At 46.6% G+C, this 21,792-nt stretch overlaps 1 pseudogene; it reads right to left on the minus strand.

Moving 5' to 3' along the window:
- Positions 1 to 20,755: 20,755 nt before the first annotated feature.
- Positions 20,756 to 20,883, minus strand: LOC121145958 (annotated as a pseudogene).
- Between the last annotated feature and the right edge of the window lie 909 nt (positions 20,884 to 21,792).

Below are 21,792 nucleotides of genomic sequence, written 5' to 3' on the forward strand. Positions count from 1 at the left end.
TGGCAACAGCTATGAAACTTACAATGGGATTCTACCTCTTGTAAGAATTGAGTTTGGATACACTTACATGCACGGGAAGCTCCTCTGTTTTTCTTCCATACCAGACAGGGTAAAAGAGCAACACATGCAAATAAATCACCAGGACAGAAGGAATCATTGCAGACGCTCGGAAGAAAACAATAAATTACAAATCTGTTCCGAGTTTCAACAGAACAGAATAGCATACATAGTGATGATGCTAAAGATGACGATTCTAGTAAGAATCTTAGGGTTAAAACAGAGATACTTTCTGGAATACGAGGAAACTGTGGCTCTTGAAGTGAAAGTAAAACTTACTTTGTAAAATAACAAAACCCCTCATTTCAGATGTTGGGTTACGGGAAGAGATCTCGGAGCTATGCTGTTACTCTTTTGGGAAATGAGCAAAAGAAATTTGATAGAATACCCTTCGCCCTTGTCTTCAACCAACCAATCATAACAAAGTCCAATAGCAGCATCCACTTCTCTCTCCCTCTCTCTCTCTCTCTTTCCCTCTCTCTCCCTCACACACACACACACACACACACACACACACACACACACACACACACTCACCATGTTGGACAGGTGAGCAAATGAGTCTGCAAAGAGAGGCAGTAGGACCCTGTGCTCAGTCAGTTAGCAATGTGAAGCTATTGAACAATTCAGACTAAATCAAGGAATAAATTGAGGCCTGTGTGCCAACAGCTACATTTTAAAGGCCCAGAAGCTGTATGAGCCTAGTGGCTTTGGTACTGCAAAGCCAGACATGGAATATTTCCCTTACCCCAGAAAATTCTCTCGGAGAGCAGTGACTTAAGCAACTATGAGAAGGCCCTTGGACATGCGCGATGAGATTTCAGAGCAGACAGTCATCTGTCCTTTCACTCAGATCATTAATTAAACAGTTCTCAGTCCCTGCGTCAAAGGAGCTCAATACAATAGGAATGAACAAGATACAAGTATTGGGCCAATTAACAAGCTGTTATTGGGAACCAACTGTACAAAATGCCCTTAAGAAAACAGAGAATAGCAAGCACGCTCTCTCTGACCTCGAGGGGCCTCCCAACTGGCCAACGACTCAGTGCGAGACACAAAGTGCTACTATTAATGCCCTAGTTGGAAGGCTGGGCCTGTGTGTCTGACACTTGAGATGCTTGAGATGCAGGAGTCTGATGTGGAACTGCTCTCCTTTCCAGTTAATTTCTGAATCAGTAGCTTAGAATCACATACTGCCACTGAATTGCGGCTCCACAATTTGTTGGTGGTTTTTTTTTTTTTAATTTGGGATCCCCCCCCGCCCCGCCCGAAGCCTCCCACCCCCAAACAGGTTTTCCCCACGTTGCTACAATAGTACAGTCCTTCATAAGGAGTCATAATTCCGTCAGTTGTTGGTGGGGGTTTGATCAGACAAGTGTTAGATGAAGACCAAATAATACAGTCAGCTAAGCAAATAGAGTTAGTGGGTTCTGGCACAACACACACGGTAGCGGAAGCCTTCGCAAGCACCTGCACCAGTGGCTGACACCAGCACGCACTCACCTGTCTCCTTGTCATTTTTATAGCCTTGTCTTCATTCCAGCAATTGCTACATACAGCTTACACATTTGGTTGAGAATTCAGTAATTTCACAACACTAATCACATTTTCAAAAGAAAAAGAAACACATGTTAGAGTTCTCATTGATAGTTTATAAATGCTGACATCTGAGTGTGTATCTACTGGGAGAAATTTGGTCATGTATGAAGTCCTTCTACTCTGAACCAGCAGAATAAGCCTTGCAGTTAATACAATTTGTTTGCTGCTAACGTATTTTAAAAGAGTATTTTTCTGGGCCCAGCACAGTGGCCTAGCGGCTAAAGTCTTCAATTTGAACACACTGAGATCCCATATGGATGCCAGCTCTTATCCTGGTGCCCCACCTTCCATCCAGCTCCCTCCCTGCCTGTGGCCTGGGAAAGCAGTCGAGGACAGCCCAAAGCCTTGGAACCCTGCAACCATGTGGGAGACCCAGAAGACCTCCTGGCTCCTGACATCGGATCGGCACAGCTCCAGCCATTGCGTTCACTTAGGGAGTGAGTCATCGTACGGAAGATCTTCCTCTCTGTCTCTCTTCCTGCATGTGTGTGTGTATATATATACATATATATATATATATATATATATTGTTTTGCAATAAAAAATTAATAAATATTCTTCTGCATTCGTATTATTTTAAAAAGAGGGAAAGATTAAACAGAATCGGAGACTAAATCTTTATACTCTCAAACCCAACGCATGCAACATGTAATTTTGACAAGACAAAATCACTTGTCACGCAACTTAATGTGGTCTGATTTTATTACTTCTGCTGTTTCTTCTACATTTGGTTTGGGTTTTATAAATTTTTATCTCTTCATGGATTTAGCCTGGGGGAACTGCAGTGATCATCCTAACTACTCTGCGAAAGAGAAAGATTGCAGGGAGCTGCGGTCACCAGAGGAGGCATCGCGAATCAAAGGGGGCAGAAGCTGGACCTAGGAGGAAAGCAGAGCAAAGAAGTTACAGCTGCATGATGGGCACTCTCACCAAACAAAACCCCAGAAGCAGGAACATCTCATTTTGACTCTGACAGAACCAGTCTTGGAGGCCAGAGATTTAGAAGAAGCACCTGAAGGGCAGGACGGGAGACACCTATGCTATTCGGGACCCTTAACATCGCAAGAAGCAGAAACCATTGATGCATAGTTCATTGTTTGCATCTCAGAACCTCAGACAAATCAGAGATGGAACTGGGCTCCCAAGACAGGTTGGATTCAGGAACTGAAACACAGTACTTCTTTTCTCTCTCTCCCATCTTGACTTTCTTTCCATGGTGATCTGTTCTGTCGGCAGGCTCCTGCCATTTCTCTAGAACATAAGCCACCTGCAAGCTCTAAGCCTAGCACTTACATTCTTGAAGATTTCCTAAGTACAAACCCAGGAGCGGCCAATGGTTACAGCAATAATGGTGCGCTGCGTGCAGAGCGAAAGAACTGGTGCCATATGAAGGGGTTTGGGTTTTTAGAGTCAAATGTGACCTAAGCTAGGACAGCAAATCCACAGCCTGGATAAAGAAAAATATTTTCCCAGGATGTTCTGGGCTGTGCTCAAGCCCCACGGGGTGGGGGCGGCTCCTTCTTCCTGTTTGAAAGGTACTGTTTGGAAGAGGCTGACATGGGGCCCAGAAAGGACAGTCCACCTGTGAACAGGAAGGGGTCTGCTGGTATGTACCTGAGCTCGCGCAGGCTGGTCGCAGTGCTTCCTTAAGGAATCCACCTTAAAACGCATACCTTGGGAATCAAATACCCAGGGAAATCTTCAGAGGTGCTCCCATAGACACTGTGCTGAGATGCAGAGTCCACAGCTCAGTAAAATTAACAAAAACGCTAGGAGACTGCCTGGGTCCCACCCCGAACTTTCACAGGAGAGCGGCAAGGGTATCTGGGCCAATGATTCTGATCAATGGAGCCAAAGCCATTTTAAGGAGAGATTTAAGTACATAAAACAGAAGGGGAAAAAAGTAGAATATCTATGAATAGAATGCAGACGCGCCACAGAGTAGAAAGAGGGATGGAGTAATAGAACAAAGGAAGAATGTCTCAATAGATCTTTCAAGTGGATCAGAACAGTGGCATCTACTGAAAAAGCTCCAAAAAGAACGCTCTGACCAAAGAGGCTCCCTGCTTCAATTCAGCAGCAGAAATCTACATACAGGAGAGAAAGGAGAGGCAGAGGTGGGCTTTTTTTTTATTTCAACCAAAATGATAAGTAGAAATAAAAACGCCTAGCCACCACTCCCTATTCTTACTTTTAGATCTAAGAGAGATCTATCATATGTACTTCCTGTGGGGGGGGAATAAAAGGCAGCATGATACAGCACACTCGCATTCCTCCTGTAACCCTCACCTGCCAGTAGCTAGTTCTCTCTGGGTGAAGGATAATGGAGCCTAAGAAGCCAGTACGGCACTGGCACACACTTTAAAGGATGAACAGGCTTCAACCTTGGAAACTCCAAACCTTACTGATGATACAGGGTGTCTGCTACAGGATCGTGGGCTTCAGCATCTGGACAGCCCTGATGTCACCCCTGATGATGGTATAGGATCCAAGGACTCATTTACCGGGGAGTACTGGGAAAGAATGGAGAAAGAGGTCAACAGGTGCCAGGCTGCCAGTGGTGGCACAGAGGTTAGATAAAACAGTTCCTATGAAATGTCTGGTCCCTGGGCTCCCACACTTCTCCCCAGCACCCACAGTCTTTGGGGCCACAGTAAGAGGTCAGTGGGTGTGCAGTTGGCCTTGCTTCTGTTCCCACCCTAGACCAGGAAACAGGCTCTTGTGGGTCCCAATCTCAGCGCTGGGTCCCAGCTAGGGTTGGTGGGAGCAGGCCACTGAAAGCTTCTCACACATGGAATTAAACAGAGACTTTGTCATGTTCTAAACTAACACACAGCCCTCACTCATCTTCACCTCCACTCCTTTCTATTTTCATTATTTATTTTTACTCAAAAGTCAGAATTAGTGCTAGAGGAGAGAGACAGAGAATTCTACCTGCTGGTTTTCTCCCCAGATGGCCGCAATGGCCACAGCTGAGCCAATCCAAAGCCAGGATCCAGGAACTTCTTACTGGCATCCCATGTGGGTGCAGGGGCCCAGGCACTTGAGACATCCTCTGCTGGTATGCCGGGAACATTAGCAGTGTGTTGGATCAGAAGAGGAGCAGCTGGAACTCCAACCAGCATCCACCACAGGCAGAGGATTGGCTTAATATGCCATGGTGCTGGCCCCTCTTTCACCACCACCATTTCTACTTGGGGGCTCACTCCTGCAACTCTCCCGAATCCCACAAGCCCTGCCTGTCTCCAGATACTTTCCAGTTCCTTCTGATCTCTACTGGTTAAATATGCCCACACTCCAGGGGTAATCACCATTCACTTTTCACAATGAGTAAATGAATCCTGTGTGTTCATGTGTGTGTGTGTTTGTGTGTTTGTGTGTGTGCATGTTTATGTGTTCATATGTGTGTTTACAATTGTCCCTTTCAGGTTCCACTATGGAGGCTGACATGTCAGCAGCAACAGGATCTCACAGAATTGGTTCAGAAGAATGACTTTGAGCCCTATTAGAAAATGTTTTGCTTATTATTATTATTATTATTATTATTATTATTATTCCGGAGGCAGATTTACAGAGAGCTCCCATCCACCGTTTCATTCCTCAACTGGCCTCAACAGCCAGAGCTGAGCTGACCTGAAACCAGCAGCCAGAAGCTTCAGTTGGGTCTCACACATGGGTGCAATGGCCCAAGCACTGCTTTCCCAGGTACCTTAGCAGGGAGCTGGTTCAGAAATAGAGAGGGCCACTTGAACCAACGTCCACATGGGATGCCAGCTCTGCAGGTGAAGGCTTAATCTACTATGCTACAACAGTGGCTCCAAAATAAATGGTTTCATAACCAGGTCTACTCATCCCACCAGAGATCCTACAAGCAACTCAATGAGGTGGACACATCCTACAGGGACGTTCAGTGACTTGTGTCCTTTTTCAGGCCCATCCCATTTAAGCTGAGGTAGAACATATGACTTGTTTCTAACCCACAGGATGTGGTGAAATGATGGTCTGTCACTCCCTAGGTGTATAGTATGATGTCACTGCAAAATGCAATGTCACTCCCATGATTCAGTTACGCAATATACAATTCCGTCTTGCCACAGCAGAGCAAGAGGGACTCGTCCTCAGCCACCATGTTGTCCCATTGTCAGGCACAGCACATACAGCCTCCAGGAGCTCAGAGTGTTCTCTGGCTCTATAGGTCTCCTTGGTCCTACAATCCCACGGAGAGATGCTCTGCTGACATCACAGGGGCCTGGAAGCACTTCCCACAGCTGAGCCAAGGAGGAGACCTTACCAACAGGCTGAAGGACTCAAGGGAGCCGGGTGTGGTCTCTCGAGCAGAAGCAAATAAAACCACAGCAGTCTTGGGCCTGCAGTGGTAGCCTAAAGGCTAAAGTCCTTGTCTTGCATCCATTGGGTATCCCATACGGTTGCCAGTTCTGTCCCAGCTGCTCCACTTCCCATCCATGCCCCTGCTCATGGCCTGGGAAAGCAACTGCAGATGACCCAAACCTGTCCTTGGGACCCTGCACCCATGTGGGAGACCTGGAAGAAGTTCCTGGCTTCGGATCAGCTCAGCTCCAGCGGTTGCGGCCACTTGGGAAGGAAACCAGTGGAAGGAAGATCTTTTTCTCTGGATCTCCTTCTCTCTGTAAATCTGACTTTCCAATAAAAAATAACAATAATAAGTCATTAAAAAAAACATAGCAATCAAGTTGCTCCATTTGTTGCAGCGCATTCCTCAGCAGTGTCATCAATAGCCTCTAGTAACTTCCCAGAATGCTTCAGTTAACAGACTGGTCTCCATGACTGGTTTCCAAACACCTGAGCGACCCATAGCCAGTGCAAGCCCCACCCTTCTTTCAGCTGCCGTTGCAGACTGAACTTACCACACCTGCAACTGAACTAGGCCAATGCGCACCCTTCCCCTGATTTCTGTAGACAGGAGAAGGCCCCCTCTCCAGCAAACCCACCTGTCCTCCACCTGACCAGCAGCATGCCAGCTTCTGCTTCGGCAAAGAACAAAGAAGAGGCTTCCTCTCTTTAAAACTCTGTACAGCATTCAACTGTAGTCAACAGCACACCACACTTGAAGGGACACCTATTTTTAATCAGCATTTTGCACTGAAAGCGATTTGGGGGAGTCCCTATAAACCAGACATTGAAGGAGAGTGATATTAACACAATATATCCATACATGCACACGCATTGACTTAATAAAAAGCTCCTAGTGCTGTCTGCTCACTCAGAAATGCTAAAAATCTTTTCCTCAACTACACGTGAGCTTCGCTAAGATCACGTCAGCATTTTCCGTGAAAGCACAAGGCTTCTTCCACATCCCAGAGACTACTTTCCACTCCACTTCCGAATCTCACACTGCAACAGCGCAACTCTATCACCTCGGCTGTTCCAGACTGTGGGGACTTTGTCCTGTCACACTCTGCTGAGACGTGAAAGAGCAGGGATTTAGGGGGGTGATGAAAAAAAAGACAAAAGAATAGCTGCACTTTGAGCCCCACGGGGGCAGAAACGGCCATAGATCCCATAGAGCCTCTGCTTACTTCGGTATCTTAAAGATCAAAGGAAGCAATACAAAGAGAGGGTCCTGGCATCCAGAACACGACCCCCGACTGGGACAGGCTGCCTCTGGGGTGGACTCCCCACCACTGTCCTGTAACAACACTCTCTTCCTCAAACTATGCTCTTCCTTCCGTCTCTGGAGTACCAAGCTCGGGAGCTTGTGGACAGCTGAAATCAATAAAAGGACTACGCTGGGTGGCTAAGGTGAGGGGAGGGCAGGGCACAGAACAATGCATGGGTTACTGACTACCTGCAAGAATGGTGACTCTGTGATGTGAGGGTGTGGGGCAGGGGAGGTATGTGCGTGTGCATGTGGAACACTACATACGGGAGTTGCAGCTCTTTCCCACCAACAGGCAGTAGGGTCCACCCCCTACTATTGTACTGCCTGCTTGAAAATCTGACGTGGTCTTGCAGGTAAAACACCAGTTATGATGATGGTGTCCCACCTCAGGGGGCTTGGGTTCAAGTCCCAGCTCCACTCCCAATTCTGGCTTTCTGCTAATGTGCACCCTACGAGGCAAGAAGTGGTGGCTCAAGACTTTGAGTCCTTGCCACTCATGTGGGAAACCTGGACAGGGTTCCCAGCTTCCAGCTTCAGGTGAAGTCACTGTTGGCATGTGGGGAGCGAACACGTGGAAATAAAGAAAGTTACAATGTGATCTAAGGTCATTAGCCCAGTGGTAAGGAAGCCTGTAGCCCAGATCAGTGTACCTGGTTCAATATCTGTGTACAACTCCTGACTCCAGCAGCTCACCAATGCCTGGCACTCAGGGGTGATGGCTCAAATAATGCTGCATTCCTGAAACCCAACCAGGAGACCTCTATTGAGTTCCTGGGCCCATGGCTTCTGACCAGTCCACTCCTGATCACTGTCAAAAGTTGGGAGAAAAACCCAGTAGATGACAGCAGGGCTGGCATCCATGCACTCTCTCTGTCTCCAAATAAATATAATCTTTTTTCATTTAAAAGATTTTAATGGCCAGTGTTGTAGCAAAGCGAGTAAACCAGCCACTTGTCATGCCAACACCACCCTCTAGCAACACTCTCCTGCATGGTCATCTGTCTGACTCCATGTTGCTCCACTTCCAATCCAGCTCCCGGCTTACGACCTACGAGAGGCAGAGAGGATGGCCCGAGACTTTGGACCCCTGCTACTCACCTGGGAAACTGGATGAAGCTCCTGCTCCTGGCTTCAGCTTGGCATATGCCTGGTCAACCTGGGGAGTGAGCCAATAAGATCTCTGCCTCTCCTTTCTTTGTAACTCTAACTGTATATAAATAAATCTTAAAAAAAAAAAAAACCTGAACTTCACACCTATAAATATGTACAGAAACTGAGCTGAGCCACAGCTCATGCCGAGAGTGCCTGCATGAAGTCCATCCTGCTCCCCTTTCATTCCAGCTTCTTAATGAACATGCTGAGAGGCAGTAATGATGGCTTGGGGCTGTGGATCCCTACCTCTCCCAGGGGAGACCCTGCCACAAGTCTAAGCTCCTGGTGTCAGCCTGGCCCAATCCTGACGACTGAAGACACTTGAGGAGTCAACTACATGATGGAAGCATTTCTCTCTCTCTCCCCTCCTCTTTCTCTAATGCCTATCACTCTACCTTTCAAACAAACAAGAACATTAAGAGCTAGCTTGCTTTCTGTACACACACACTATGAAGCTGTCCACAGTGAGCTGGCACTAGGCCTGGGAGGCAGCATACATGACAGCTACCCTCAGTTCACGCTGACCGCTCACGTGGAATCTTGGGTTTATCAGTGTATCTACTTCCTTATCCTCAAATGAGAACATCATGTCAGCCTACCTGCCTCTGGTTTTCAGGAATCCAAAGAGTTACCGTGCAGCAAGCTAGAAAGCAAATGTGCCTATCTGCAGAGGTGTGCAAGGAAAACCAGGCATGATGCCTTTACCGAGGCTGCAGGCAAGCAAAGCCCCCATCAACTTAAACATTAATATAAATCACATTTTCACACAAACAAAACGTCCACTGAAGCAAAAATAAAAATCACATTTGGATAACAAAAAAAGTCTATAACTACAATATTTCACTAATGAGAAGGTGCAGATGCTATGGACAGAAGGATTTTCTGATGTCCATATGTTTACCAAATGACTCTCCTTGTTAGCTATTTCTCCATCTCTTTCTCCATCTCTTACTTAAAATTAAACCACACCTTCCCCACTGAGCAGTTGTAAATTTTCATATGCTGTAACAATCAAGTTCAAAAAAGTTACTCTAATAAAAAGAAATGAAAACATAAACCTACAAGTCCCCGGATACAGATAGAACTAAAAAAAAAAAAAAAAATGAAATACAGGTATTGCTTAAAGTAGTTAATTAAACAGGTTTTTATCTAGCAACTGGCCTTAAGATTGGAAACTCTTTAAAACTTCAAATAAAAGTTCATCTGTATCACTGACACACAAGGTGACGATGTACATATGGTGACAGTAACGTCATCAAACAACTCTTTCTACTCTAATAAAAGCCATGGCTAATGTGACCACAGAACAATCATAAAAATCTGTACCCATGTATAACACATACAGAATTAATTTCGGAAGAGCCAACATGATTTTTTACAGAAAACTGCAGTTTCATATGCCAAGCAATCTCTAGCCAGAGAATGGTCAGACTTCCCAATAAAGTCTGGCTGGATAGGTAGAAAGCGAATCAGGAAGACATCATTGAGGAAGGGATGAAACAAAAACAGAACAAAACAACAAAAAACTCTGTCTCCAATCCATCAAGCAGTATCTAGCTTAAAACCCATAACTTGCCTCTGCACAGGTTTTGGTTTCTGTAATCACATCCATGGTCAGTGAAAATCATCAACCCCAGAGCACAGCTGGGAAAGCATCTCTCTCCCTCCTGCTGGCAAGCACCAGAGGTCCCATTCGGGAGTACCACCCGGCACAGGCACCTGCTCATAGCTAACACAGGTAAACACATGAGCATCTCCCCCAACCCCATAGAAAATGACATCTTCCCAGAAATGGCGGTTCATCTGGAGATCTGCCCACTCAGACAAAACAGATGAGGGTAAATTACAGATTGGTTTTTACAACTGCCAAAATAATCTGCTCTTTCAGAAATACAATATTCGTATTAAGCATTGTAAATACAAATGGCTTCCATCAGTGATCTTGTGTTTGGGCAATTAAATTGGTCCAAACTGAAACAGTTGTTGAAGAGAATAAGCAGGACTAATTATCTGTGGTCAAAAGCAAATGCATTCATCAACCAATTTTCAGTCACAATAATTTCCATAATAAACATTCCAAGTACCAAACGACAGGGTTTTCAAACACGACTTGTAAAAGTTGTCCCTATTTATTCACGGCAACCTATTCTGCACTGTTGCTAATTACAGGATTCAAAAGATTTCTGGGGCATCAGAAAACAACATCCAGACCTTTCCAAACGTCCAAAGGCTTCCTTTCCAAAGATTTGAGGTTTTTTTTTCTTTGATATAGATTTTCGGTGTGCTTACGCCCTTTTTCTCGATTTCAAAAACACCAGCAAGATTTGAAAACACGATTGCACACTCTATATTTGCAATTCACAAATCTTAACTCTTGATAAGAAATCTCACGGTTTTATATTCGGATAAACATGTGACTCCAGTGGAGGCAGGAGGAGACAACAAAATTAACCTTTCCTCAGGTACAAGTTTAACTTTTAAGCTCTCCTTACTGCCCCCCCCCAATATTTTACACACACAGAGCAGTCCTGTGGAATGTATACCTGTAGCTGTCCCATTTCCCACAGACTCGGGGAGTAGGTCCGAGGGGTGGGGGGGAAAAGTCCTTTACAGGAGGACACACACCTGCCGGGAAGCCAAACGCGACAAATCTCCCGAAACTGCCCAAAGCGCTTCCTAAGTCCACATCGCAGCAACTGCACCCGGGGCTGCGCGCTCCCCGCAGGCCACACTCGGCCCTGACCACCCGATTCTCTCCTTGCGCGCCAGTGAGCATGGGCTGCGGGGCCACCAGGGCGCTGGCAGCGGGGCGCTCGGGAACGTCCCCGGGTCACAGCGTTCCCGCGTCCCCGCTGCCACACGTCTTCGGGGGACGTCCGGTGGGCCGGGGACCCCTCGCCAGCTCTCTGTCCCGCGGCCAGGGCAAAGCACTGGCTAAAACTCACCACCACCCCGAAGTAGCGTGCAGAACTTTTCTCTAAATCCCGGTCCCCTACTATTCAGACTCGATACTTAAGTCCCCAAGAGCCACTACCAAGGAACCTCCGGGGTCTCCCCCACGAAGCCGTCCTCCCTTAAGCAACACGTTGGCAGAACAAACTTTTCCTGTCAGGCTCGGCGGGGGCGACGCGATTCGCGGGCGTTGGGTCTGCCGGCGAAGCAATCAAGCCCCGCGCCCCCTCGCTCAGCCTCCACGCCAGGGTCTCTTCCTGGCTTCCTAAGCACCCCCCCCAAAACCACCCCAGCCCCCCTCCCCAGCTTTGCACCCAGGGCTCCCTCCGCACTGCCCACCCGCACCCTGCACCCCGCGCTCCTGGCCTCGGAGGGCTGAGAGGCGCGCGGCGACGGGGTCCGACCCGGGATGCTGTCACCTGGCGAGACGGGCGGCGCGCAGCCCCGCGCATCCGCAGGACAGCAGCAGCGCGGCCCCCGCAGCTTCCCGCAGCCCGCCACCGGCTTCGGCATGCGCACGCCGGGGTCGGGCTTCGGGGGCCACTCACCTCGGCCGCCGCCGCCGCCCCGCGCCCGCGAACCCCTAACTTCTCCCCCTTCTCCAAACAGCCATCTTCCGACGAAGACACTCGGCGAATGGCGAGGTAGGAAGCCAAGAGAGGTTGTTGGGGGGGGGGGGAGCGGGTGCTGACGGGGAGAATGAAAGTTGACTCAGGGACCCGCGGCTGCTCGTCCAGCAGGGACTTACCGGGCGCGCCGGGCGCGGGAGCGGGAGAGCGCGGCGGGCGCGGCGGGGCGGGCCGAGGTGCGCGCTGAGCGAGGTGCGGGACGCGCCTCCGCCGCCGCCGCCGCCGCGCGGAGGGGGGAGCTCGGAGGGCGGCCGCGGGCGGCGGCGAGCCGAGCGGGGGGCGGCGCGCGCCGAGCACTGGCTAAAAATAGCACTTCTTGGGGAGGGGAGTGAGGGACTGAAGGTGGGAGGGAGACGGAGAGGCCCGGCCCGGAGCCCCTGCGCGGCGGAGGCTGGGCGGGGCCGCGTGGGGAAAGGCGGGCAGGCCCCGGCGGAGCGGGGGAGAAGCCGCGCAGGCCGTGGGGATTCGAGGCTGAGGAGGGTGAAGGGGGGACACCTGGGCGCGCGGCCGCGGCAGAGAGGCCGGGATGGCGATGCCTCCCCGGGGGAAGGGCCGTGGGTGCAGGAGCGCACCGAGGCCGCGGTGATGGGCGGGCCGCTGGGCCGGTGGCTGCGGCCGCGGCCGGTGCGAAGGCGGAGCCCCGTGGCCGCCGCCTCGCCCGCCGGGTCCCCGGAGTCCTGGGCGGCTCAGGTGCGCGCCTCAGCGCCAGGCCGCTCCCGTGGCGCGCGCCCGGACTTGGGGTGAAGCTGAGGTGTTGGGGGGCGCGGCGGGGGAGGGACGGAGAAGGGGAATGGTACGCCAGGTGAGGCGGACCCCGGAACGTGTCCGCTTGGCCTTGGGGCTTGAGCTTTGGGGAAAGAAAATGCTCCGTTTGGCTTGTTCAGGAACCTGAGGAAAACCTGAGGGGATGTGGTGACTGGGGGTTGCTGTTTCCTCAGGCTGGGCGGGGAGCGTTCTCCGAGCCCAAACAGCCCAGCGGAGCAGGAAGCTGGGACGCCCATTTAGCACCTCAGGTAGAGCTGCTGCCTGGCGTGTGTGCGTCCCGGGGCGCAGTGCCGGCTCCCAGTCCCGGCACTGTCTCCTGACTAAAACATTCCTGCTAATGTGCACACACCCTTCAAGGGAGCAGGTGACCAGCCAAGCCATGCCACCACAACGGGAGTCCTCCTTGAGGCCAGACCCCTGTTTGTGTCCTCTGTTTGGGCAGCAAAGCAAAGACAATTCTTTCTCACTGTCCTCTCTCTCTCTCTCTCTCCTCTCTCTCTCCCTATCTTAAGTTGAGAAATAATTCTGAGGAAGGAGAGAAATGAATTAGTGAAATGAGCCCCTTCAGTGCTCCTTGAAAGTTTGTATCAGTGCATGCTGAGACCCATACCAGTATTGCTAATCCTGAGTACTTTGTAAAAAAGCAGCAGGTTAAGGCCCCACATGGTCAACAGCTTCTGTCTGAGGGCTAGCTCCGTCTCCAACTGCTGCTCCCGCTAATGAGCTTGGGAGGCAGAACCTGATGGCGCAGGTGCTTGGATCTGTGCCACTGGATGGAGTCTTACAGCCTCTGGCCAGCTGGTGGCCATCTGGGCTCTGACCCACCAGCAGGTCTGTGTACATGTGTCACTCTTTCAAATGTCTTTTTTTAAAGTGTAACAAAAGATATAGAAATGAAAATTAGTATAATCCTGAACATGCTATATACTCAGATCCTCAAAGGAATTAATGCTAGTATGTCCACCTATATATTTAGGCTCTTCCTCTAGGTCAGCTAAGACACACCTCTTTCACTGATGACCCGGAGAAAGGACCGGAGACATCTACCCCAGTTCTCTGGTTGCCTGGAGAAAGAATGGGACCCAGAGGAATCATGGATTGATCTGAGGTCTCACAGTGACAGCCAATCAGATTAAAAGGCAGGTGGAGACCAATTATTAATGCCATGTAACTCCAGAATGGAAGGGCAGCAGGGTGGTTGTCACTTCAGTTCAAATATTTTGGAATTCACAGTGTGTTGAAACAATGTGATGCCTGAACTTGGACTTGACTTTGGCCTCATCTGGAAGGCACCCTCCTTTCAGTGGTCAGGATGTCAATGCTTCAAGTTCTGCCTCTGTGTTCTCCGGCAGCTGGCTCTGAAGCGGGAACCAACAGCAAGCATTTTATACCTGTATACGGATGTGTAAATATCTAGTGACCTTTCACCTTTTGCCTTTTCATACGGTGTCCTGAAATTGTCAAGAGTCCACCCTTTACGTTTTTTTCTTTGTGATTTTCCTTGCCCTCAGTGAATCTCAATAGGCAAATGCTTTCGCTTGTAAACCTTTCATGTGAGTGTGGGTGAAAACCACAAAAGCACAAGTGTTTGGACAAACCATCCAAAACAGATGTTAGTATAATGGAGAGGTGTGTGACAGAATTTGAACTGAGACATGCTTCCACTTTGTAGCGAGGTGGGACAGGAAATAGTTAGCTTTCATTTATACTTACCTACACCAAGGAGGCTGCACCTCAAGCAGCTATCCTCCTTGTCTTTCTCCTGAGATGTATCAAGGCTGACTTTGCTTTAAGTTGTGATTTACTAGAAAATATTATAATGTCATTTTAGAAAGTCCTGATGGGGTTCCTATACTTTCAGTTCAAAGCAATATCATAGCATTTATGACATCACTTTTTTCTGTTTTTTTTTCTCTCTTTCACTGAGTTCTAAATAGAGATAACTCATTCATTTTTTTTTGTAGTTTTTTTAAAACAGATTTTAGATGGATTTTTTTATTGGAACGATTTCAGATTTACAGAGAAAGCAAGATGATAGAGTAAAGAATTCCAATAGTCTCTGCTGCACACACATTTTCTCTGGTAGTTAACATCTTTCATTACTGCGGTGCGTTGGTTATTTTTGAGATGGGATAGTGCCTTCAACTTCATAGGCTGTTTACACTTGTGAATGCAAGAATGGGACTAAAGAAATCCTCTCCCTAAGAAAGTCAACACCAGGTTACCCAGTAGGTCTCAGTGTGGGACAGGCCCTTGGGACCCAGGCATTCTTGGGCTGAATGTCTAGATAAGCCCTCATAGAGGTAAGCTCAGGCTAAATGAGATGAGCCAGGCACATAAAGACACAAAGAGCATATCCTTCTTGGAAAAGGTTGAAGCATATTCCAGTGGTATGGCTATTACATTTTTCTTATGCACTCACCCACTGATGGACACTTGAGTTGATTCTATCCCTTGACTGTTGAATGCTTATACAGCTTCAAAATACAGAATGCACTTTCTCTAGGTATACACCTGGTAATGGAATTGGTGGATCATAAGGTAACTCTATTTTTAGTTTTATGAGCATCTTATGCTATTTCCGAGGTGACTGTCTTAAACTACTGCCAACACTGTTAGTGTTTCTGTCTGTTGTTTATAATACTCTTCTATGTTTTTGAGAACAGCAATTCTAAGTAAGGTTGTTACTTTACTGAGGTTTTGATGTGCAGGACCAGCATTGTGGCATAGCATGTAAAACCACCACTTATGCCGTCAGTATGCAATAAGAGTACTTGTTTGTATCCTGGTTGCTCTGCTCTTCATCCCCATCTATGTGAGTGGCCTGAGAACAGCAGTGGAAGACAGCCTAAGTATTTGGTCCCCTGCCCCTATAGGAGTCCCGGATGAAGTTGCTGGCTCTTGGCTTGAGCCTGGCTCAGTCCTGGCTTCTGTGGTCATTCCAGGGAGCAAACCAGAAAATGGATGATGTCTCTTAGTCTCTCTGTCTCTCCATCTCTCTCTCTCTCTCTCTCCCCGATGCTTTCAAATACATATATAAATATTAAAAATAGGTTTTAATTTTTTTCTAAAAGTCAGAAATTTTGAACACTTTAAAAATGTATCTTTGACCAATTTTTCTTTTTGAGAAATTTCTGTTCAGGTCCATTGCCCATTTTTAATTGGGTTATCTGCTTTGTTTGAATTGTTCCTGTATTTTGGATATTAGCCCTTATCAATGTATTGCAAATATTTTCTCCAAGTATACAGGTTATCTGCTTTCTACTATTTGGCTGTACAGAAGTAGCTTTATAGATTGATTTAATGTTATCCATTTTTAGAGGGAGTGCTTATGTCTTCTAGTTCTTGGGCTCTATTCAAGGAATGATTACCCAGATCAACAGCAAGGACATTTTCTTCTATTTCCTTTTTTTTTTTAATAATTTATTTTTATTAGAAAGGTAGATTTACAGAAAGAAGGATATACAGAAAAAAAAAGATCTTTTGTCCACTGTTTCCCTCCCCAAATGGCTGCAATGGCAAGGGCTGAGCCAATCTGAAGCCAGGAGCCTGTACCGGTCTCTCATGTGGTGCAGGGAGAGTCCCAAGGGTCTGGGCCATCCTCTATTGCCTTCCTAGGGCACAAGCAGGGAGCTGGATGGGAAGTTGGGCAACAGAGATATGAATCAGCACCCAATGGGACCCAGGTGTGCAAGGTGAGGATTTAGCCATTGAGCTATTGTGCCGGGCCCTTTGCTTCCTTCTTGTAGTTTTGCAGTTTCATGTCTTGTGTTTTAGTAATTGAACTAGTCTGAATAGATTTTTGTTTGAGATGTGAAGAAATGGACACAACTGGTAGATATGTTGAGTGAAATAAGTTGGATTCAGAAACACAAATACTGCATGTTCTCCCTTATACACAGGTGCTAAAATTTAAGAAACACACATACAAAAAAAGGAAAAATGTGTGTATTTGTATCACTGTAGATAAAGATTTGTAAATTTTGTTTTATACCTTTCTCAAACCAATGGTTAAGAATTGTATACTTTTGTAGTTTCAATGATCTGTAATTAACTTTAAAATTTACTCTATGTGGATGAAATTGTCTATACCAATTTTTTTGGGGATTTATTACTATGAAAGAATGTTGAATTCTGGGAAATGCTTTTCCTCATCTATTGTGATGATTGTACGGATTTTGCCCTTCATTTTATTTGTGTGGTGTTTCACATTTGTAGGATTGCATTTTTTTTCATTTTGTTATTATTAATCTTATGCTGCACTAAATTTATAAATTAAAGTTTTAAATAGGTATGTATGTATGCATAGAAAATGCATAGTACATGTATGGTTCAGTGTTATCTGCAACTTCAGAAATCTGGGTTTTTGGAGTATACTCCATGCAGATTCTCAGTAGGGGTAACATTGTATTGATTTTGAAATAGTCTGTCTACCAGTTTTGGGATTCTTTGTCCTATGTATACAGCAGTTCTGCTTTTGATGCTCTCTGTTGCACTTTTCTTTGTATTCATAGTGTTTTCCAGCTCTAGAATTTATGAGATTTTAGAGAACAAATTCAATCTCTCTTCAGTTCTCATTTGTGGTGATTTATCGGCTTTCTGATTTCGCTAAATCGTTCCTGATGTTTTAATACGTTTCCTTAAAGCAATCATTGGGAATTCTTTGTCATGCAGCTCTCAGGTTTCCTCCATTCATTAGGGTAGGTTGCTGCTGTTTTGTTTCTTTAGTGATGCATTTCCTGGATTACTTTTGAGCCTTATGTGTATGAATTGATTTGTACGCATGTGAATAAATAAGGTCTTACTGCAGTCTTTTCAGGATAGTCTTTCCTTTCACTAATCAGCTAAAATAGAGGGTCTGGTAGGCCAACTGATGTGATACAAAGGCCAGTGCATTGCTGGAGTTCTCAGGTAAGCTGGCTTGGTTCCTAAGCTTGTGTGGCTGGGCTTGGAGCCTTGAGCCCTTGGGTATGCCAGCGGATATAATTGTTAGCCTGGATCCTGGGCCTGTGAGTGAATGGCTGAATGTTATATTCATGGCTGCCACCTGAAGTTTGCTTCTACAGGGGCTGACCCAGCACGGGGGTGGGCCTTAAGCCTGAAGCTGCAGTGGCTGGTTTGATGCCGAGATGTGTCTGTATCCTGGGTGGTGTCTGAATCCATGGGAATTGACTCAGATCTAGGGAGGCCTGGAGCCTGAGTAGGAAGCTAGACTTGGATTCTGAGTGTGCAGAGGTCGTTCTAGAGCCTTACTCCTTGAGGGTTGGCCTGGCCTCAAGTTCTACTGGATTCAGAATGGGCCCTGAGGAAAATGGAGCTTGGAACCTAAGGAATCAAATGGGAATTGGGGTATAAACTTGATTCCATTGGGGTCCATCTGGATTCTAGAACCACAGGTGCTGGCCTGGTTACCAGAGCCACAGGGGCTAGTCTAAAACCTGGAGCTACAAGGTCATGGGAGTGGTTTGCAGTCTTATCTGTGCGATCACTCAGTACCATGAGTCTTGAATCTGCTGGAGGATGGATTCTGTGTTGACCTGGAACAGGGGGTGAACCTGGGTCCTGGGCCTGTAGGACTGGCATGGGGTACCCTGGAGCCTGGGATTGTGGGGACTGGCCCAGGTATCAACCATTTCACCCACATGCAGTACATTTTTAATTTAGTCACAGATCACTAAAACTATAGGAGTATAAGATTCTTTTGTGAAAACAAGATTTATTCATTTTTATTGCAAAGGCAGATTTACAGAAAAAGACAAAGATCTCCCATCTGCTGGTTTACTCTCCAAATGCCTGCAACTGCTGGAATTGAGCAAATCTGAAGCCAGGAGACAGGAACCTCTTCTGGTTCTCCTGCTTGAGTGCAGGGTCCCAAGGCTTTGGGCTGTCCTCTACTGCTATCGCAGGCCACAAACAGGGAGCTGGATGAGAAGTGCGGCATCTGGGACATGAAGTGGCATCTATATGGGATTCTAGCACTTGTAAAGTGAGGATTTAGCTACTGAGCCATTGCACTGGGATCAGAAGTATAATATTTAAAAAATATATTTATTTATTTTTATTGGAAAGTCAAATATACAGATAGGAGGAGAGACAGAGAGGAAGATCTTCTGTCTGTTGATTCACTCCCCAAGTGGCCATAATGGTTGGAGCTGAGCCAATCTGAAGCCAGGAGCTAGGTGCTTCTTCTGGGTCTTTCATGCGGGCATAGGGTCCCAAGGCTTTGGGCTGTCCTCAGCTGCTTTCCTAGGCCACAGGCAGGGAGCATGGATGGGAGGTGGGACCACCAGGATTAGAACCAGTGCCCATATGGGATCCTGGCGCATGCAAGGGGAGGACTTTAGCCAATAGGCTATGGCGCTGGGGACAGAAGTACAACATCTTTATCCATTGGTTTGATAAAGGTATAAAAGGAAGTTTACAAAACTATACCATCTACTGGCTTAATATCACAGATAGAAGGAATTTTTCGAAATTGAACTCCTAGAAGCAGAAAATGGATTGATGTTTCCCATGGGTGGCATGGAGTAGGAAGTGGGAAGATGCTGACCACAGGATATGGTATTTCTTTTACATAGCAAAATAAAATTCAAGAAGTCTAGTTTACAACATTATGATTTATTGTTTGTAAATTTATTAAAAATCTCTGAGTGAATTTTAAATGTTCACACCACCAAAAAATGGTAATACTATTAGATACTAAATATTAATTAGTTCAATATAGCCATTCCATAATACATGCATATTTGAAAATATATTGTACCCAAGAAATATGTATATTTAATTTTGCCAATTAAATCAATTAATTGTAAAAAATAAAGCTGATGATAGTCTTTGTATTGTAGCAGAGAAAGCATGCTGCATTCTACATTTCCTTTCTGTTTGTCTGTGGCAGGCAGATAGGTGATGGTAATTGTTTTAGGCAAAGGTATTTCAAAAAGTTCAGGGAAAAGTAAAACCAAAAAAACACATTTTAGTAGCTTTGTCATCAGATGCATTTTCCATGAACTTTTTGAAATTCATGGCTCGCTTTAAGGAGAACTTACTATGCGAATGCTATCATCTGAAATAATTCTGGGCACCCCCGAAGGGGCCATGTATCTCATTGCTCTGGTACCTGGCACAGCGTTATGACTGACCCAGGCCACGGAAAATGTTAGTGAGCATGCTGTGTGCCTCTCTGAGGCTTCAGCAACCAGCCCACCCCCGCCCCGTTCCTCCATTCCTCTTTGCCCCCAGCTACTAAATCAGCAGTTTTCCAGATGAGAGAAAACTCTTCACTTCTGGAGGGACAGAGACACCCTGGAGCAGAACCGCCCCCACGCCACTAAGGACATTAAAACAAGCAAAAAATCACCCGGGGTCTGAGCAATTGTTATTAACACAACATCACTTAACCTCTCCAGTCTGATTACAAAATCCTTCCCGAGTTCCTAAAATTGGACCACCAACTGCTGTGCCTGACTCCATGCTCATCAGCCAGCGCCTTTGGGGTGCAGTCTTTCAGGAGCTGTTTGTGTTTTAGAATGTTTTGCCCTTGTGTACAAAAATAAACATTGTTCTGTATGAATTTTTTTTAAAAAAAACGAACTATCTTTTATTATGACTCACATTAATTGGGCACCCACTGTGTGAAGAATACTGTGGCTAACACTGTAAACCAGCTCTCTGAACATGAACTTTAGGCTGATGCCATTGGAAAAATAAAGGTAGAACAGTTAGCAATAAGGGGCTGATGGTGTGGTGCGGTGCCATGAGTAAAACTGCACTTGCTAAGGTGCTGATTTGGTCCTGGTTCCTGTGCTCCTAGTCTGGTGTTTGGATAACGTGACTGGGAATGGCAGTGGAAGATAACGCTGACACAAATACTTGGGCCCATCATCCTTGTCAGAAGTCCTGATAGACCTGCCTCCAACCTAGCCTGGCCCTAGTCTTTGGAGGCCATTTGGGGAGTAAACCAAAGAAAATCTTATTCTCTGTCTCTCCCTTTCTCTCTCTCTTCTCTCCTTGTCATCCTTGCGCAGGGGCCATGCTAATCTTCTCTGTATCATTCCAATTTTTTAGTATATGTGCTGCCAAAGCAAGCACACTCTTTTCTCCTCTTCTCTCTTCTCTGCCTTTCAAACAAATGAATAAATGCAGATGGAATTATGCAAAAGTAATTCAAAACATGCAGCATGCATAGAAAATGAAATTTAGGGGCCGGTGTGGCGGCATAGTATAGTTATCCTCTGCCTGCTGTGCTGGCATTGCATATGGGTGCTGATTAATGTGCCACCTTCTCCATTTCTGATCCAGCTCTGTGCTAATAGCCTGTGAAAGCAACAGAGGATGGTCCAAGGCCTTGAGCTCCTCCACCCATGTGGGAGACCCAGAAGAAGCTCCAGGCTCACAGCTCCACTGTGGCCATTTGGAGAGTGAACCACTAGATAGAAGACCTGTCTGTCTCTCTCACTCTCTCTCTTTATTTCCCTACCTCCCTCTCTTTCTCTATAATTCTTTTATGTTGAATACATGTTTTTAAAGAAGGAAGTATAATTTAAATGCAGTATTTGCACAAAAAGTTTTGAAACCCATATATAGCTCCTTCATAATATGCTTTTTCATGCAAAGCTAGAAGACATGCTCCTCCCACTGTAAACTACTAAAGTGCAATCTACCATGAAGCTAAAGTAGCTAAGTCTTTGGGGACCCTTGTCTGCACGGATGCATTCCAAGTTTTGGTATTCCTAAGTCAGTATTCTTTTACTTAAAAGGAGTCCTAGATACATCCCTGCTTCAGGAGTCAACGAATCTGACTCTTTCCTGGGTCTTCCAGAACAGCAGAGTTTGACAAGAGGAAGCCAAAGGACAACACTGTCACACAGGAACACGTGCAGAGGATCAGTACCTCCGAGCTCCCAAGGAGTATGCTCAAGTCCGGGACCCCGGGGAGGTTCAACAGTGAGTGAGCTTGTGAGTCTGTAATTGGAGGGAGCAGAGAGCGTGCAGCATGAG

This window comes from Ochotona curzoniae, unplaced genomic scaffold (genome assembly GCF_017591425.1).
Source record: "Ochotona curzoniae isolate NIBS_2020 unplaced genomic scaffold, NIBS_Ocur_1.0 scaffold_3835, whole genome shotgun sequence".
Classification (NCBI taxonomy): Eukaryota; Metazoa; Chordata; class Mammalia; order Lagomorpha; family Ochotonidae; genus Ochotona; species Ochotona curzoniae.